Genomic DNA, 3354 nt, shown 5'->3' on the forward strand with positions numbered 1-3354 from the left:
AGATTTGGGGCACACAGAAGGCACCTGAGGTTGAGATGTTTGTCTAAAAAAAAAAAAAAAGATGGAGGAGGCCTGGATGAGGCCGGCTAACGGGCGGCCCGGTGGGCGGGAGAGAGACCTTCAGAACCCAGACTCTCACCTCCAGCTTTGCAAACTTGTCCGACTTGCAGCAGGCGTTCTCGGCATTGGTGAGCTTGGTGAGCAGAAACTCCCTGAACTCCGGGCCCTGGAACAGACAAGACGGCCCTCAGGTCTGTCATTCTCGGCTGTTGCCGGAAGATCTTCAGCCACGGAGACAGGCAGCAGAGCTGGGGGCGTGGGGAGAACCCCTGAAAGGTCCCTTCTGACAGTGGATCATTTCTAGCCCAGGCCAAGCCCACCTGCGAATATCCCAACACGGAAACCTGCTTCCCTGGTCCTGGGAAGCCACAGCGGCACTTCCACGACTGGAGCTCATTCTCACCCGAGGCTCCTTGACCAGGGCCTGACATGAAAACCCTTCTTTCAGCAGAAAGGCAACCCCAGTGTCAAATGCCCCGACAAGTGGTCCTATGCTGGGCCAGACTGGCAGCATAAAAGAGGTGGGGAGAGACCCCAAGAAAGGAGGTTCCCCCCAAACCTGCAAAAGGATCTCCCTAATGTTCCGAGCCTGAGTTCGGCTCCATCCCAACCATTGCTACTCAAGCACTGAGACCTGGCATTGTGGATGCAAGAGGAGCAGAAGGAAGAGTGTCCTACCTTCTGGAAAACGGGGGGGCTGGGCAGAGGTGGACCAAAGGTGGGCACATCTTCCCGCGCAGTGACAGAGACCTGAGTGAAACAGAGTCATGGTATGGACCTGGAGGGAAGAGACGGGCACTGCCCCTATGGGAGCCACACTCCTCACAGCAAAGCTACTCCCTTTCTCCCTCCTCCCCTTCCCAGAACACAAACAAAATACTCCTGTGGGCACCGCCAGTGCAGGCCCCGAGCCTGTTCCTAGAAGTGGGGCCAGACGGTGTGGGGCCAGCCGCAGCCTCTCATCTGCGTTCCTGGAGGCCAGAAGCAGGTTTGGCAAGATGACTGGACAGGGCTAGGACCCTATTTCTAATGCCACACAAGTGCCCGGGAGATGGTATCTCATGGCCTCATTCGACAGTGATGCTAATCCTACTGAGAAGGCACAGGGAGAACTGCTTTTCCCTGATGAGGAAACAGATGCTCAGAGACACACAGAGAAGCCCTCAAGTCCCACAGGTGATTAGCCACAGAGGAACAGGGCACCCAGCCTTCTCCCCACCCGTCTCTGGGGTTCTCTTCCCAAGCCTGACTCCTCAGCTCGGCCATAAATCAGAATTGCTTCAAAATTGCTTCAGGTGTTTAAAAATAAATACTAGGTGCACGGGTTCTGGCCGAATCGGAAAGGCAGGGCCCCCTGGAAGCTCTCGTGCAGCCAGGGGACCCGTGTTTGGGAGCCCTGGCCCCACACACAGGGTCAGCCAGTCCGGGGCCCAGGCTAGGAACTGAGGGTGGGGCGCGCACCTCTGGCAGCCTGAGCGAGCCTGAGCTTTCGAGTGACGGCATCCAGGTTCTCTGCATGGGGGTCTCCCAGGCGTGGGACGGGCCCCACACCCCACCTTCCCTCTGCACGGAGGTGCCCTGATTTCACCTGTCCTCAGCCCACGAGGCTGTGGGGCTCTCGGGAGACTGCCCTCCCTTCCCCGTGCAGCCACTGACGTGAGCCCGGCCCTGGCGTGCTGCCAGCCTCCCCAGCCTGTGAAGTGGGGCAGATGCAGAGAGTCTGCCAGGGCGGGTGAGCAGGCAGCTGGGCACTGAGCCAAGGAAAGGCCCTGCCAGAGTCCAGAGGGGAAACAGAGCAGGAGAGAGCTGGTCAATACGGGCTTTCTCCTCCCAAGCTCGAGGCTGTCTGCCCAGCCCGAATTGCAGTGCCTGGAGTCAGGAAATGGTGCGTGTTCGGCTGACGTGATTTCTGGCTGGGCTCTAGCAGCTGAACCCAGTTCCCTACCACCACCCACCAGGCACCGGTGGCCCAGGTCAAGAATTTAGTCACAGAGCCAGAATCAGGGGTGGGGGTGTGGGAAGGCTACGGGGAGGCTGCAGACTGTGGGCACCTGGGACAGAGGCCAGAGGGCAGCCCCAGCTCTCCCCTTCCCACCCCTACTCCCCGTCATCTTCCAGCCTGCATTAGAGTGGTCTGTGCCGACTGTGTAAGTGGCTTCAGACACATTCTCAAATCTGTGCAACCCTCCAGCGGGACAGTCCCACAGCAGAGCCCTGTGGGCCACGTGGAGGACAGGGTCCTTCCTTGTGACATGCTTTCACCTTCCATCCTCATTGTGCGCCTCTCCTGACCCCATTCCAACCAGGCGGCCAGGCCTTTGTTGTTCCCCCCTCTTGGGGACATCTGGGTCACTGGGCTGAAAGCAGAAGTTGCCCGAACACAACCCCACCTTCCCGTTTTCTAAATGCAGCAAGGGCCTCCAGCGAGGGCTTGGAGGGAGACAGGCAGATGCAGGTGACTGGGGAAGGGACCTGCATGGCTGGAAGGAGGAAGGAGCTTGGTGTGAGTCATGAGGATGCCCTGGGAACCTCAGAAAGCTTAAAACCTGACAGAGTCCCCACACCCAAGGGTGCCCTGGGAGCCGCGGTGGCGCACGGAGCACTGTCTGAGCAACAGACAAGTCGTGACAGGAAATGGGGAGGGGGCTACAAAGAGGCCCTCCCCAGCGGAGGGCTTCACCTGAGATTCCTGACACCTTTGAGGACTTCCGGAGTGGGAGGCAGGGATTTGCAGGGAGGGAAAGGGGGTAGCCCTGGTGATGGCTGAGCTGGACTTTCCTTCCAAGCTGGTAGGATGAGGACTACACTCATTTCTGAAAAATCCAGTGTGATGCTCCGTGCACACCCGAGTCCGTGGAGCCAATTTCTCGCCTGCTCCGATGGCTCAGTAAGCAAGACCGCAGGCAGACCCAGACAGGAACCTCAGCTCCACAGCTCCCTGGCTCTGCGGCCTCAGGCCTTAAGTGGGTTCAGCTCTCAGCTTCCATTTCCTCCGCCAGCGAGAGGTCCTGTCTCACTAGGGGCTTGTCAGGATTCAAGACTGTGCGTCTAAGGACCCAGCACGGTGCCTGGCATGAGCAAGCAGCTGGTAAGGGGTAACCACTGTCACCCAGTGGTCTTTGCACTTCCCCTGCTGACCTGCACCCATTAAAGGGCTCCTGAAATAGAGTTCCCCCAAAGCACCTTGCAACCCACCACACACACACACACACACACACACACACACACACACACACACACACTCTCAAGCACGCCTCCTTCCCTCCTGAAGGGTATCAGGGCTAACAGCCCGCA

General features: G+C 58.8%; 1 protein-coding gene across 1 annotated transcript in view; it reads right to left on the minus strand.

Annotated features, from left to right (window-relative positions):
* Window positions 1–3354, minus strand: part of RAP1GAP2 (RAP1 GTPase activating protein 2) — a 158398-nt gene that overhangs the window by 40262 nt on the left and 114782 nt on the right. The gene's annotated exons all lie outside the window — the stretch shown is intronic.

This window comes from Colobus angolensis, unplaced genomic scaffold (assembly GCF_000951035.1).
Source record: "Colobus angolensis palliatus isolate OR3802 unplaced genomic scaffold, Cang.pa_1.0 Scaffold267, whole genome shotgun sequence".
Lineage (NCBI taxonomy): Eukaryota > Metazoa > Chordata > Mammalia > Primates > Cercopithecidae > Colobus > Colobus angolensis.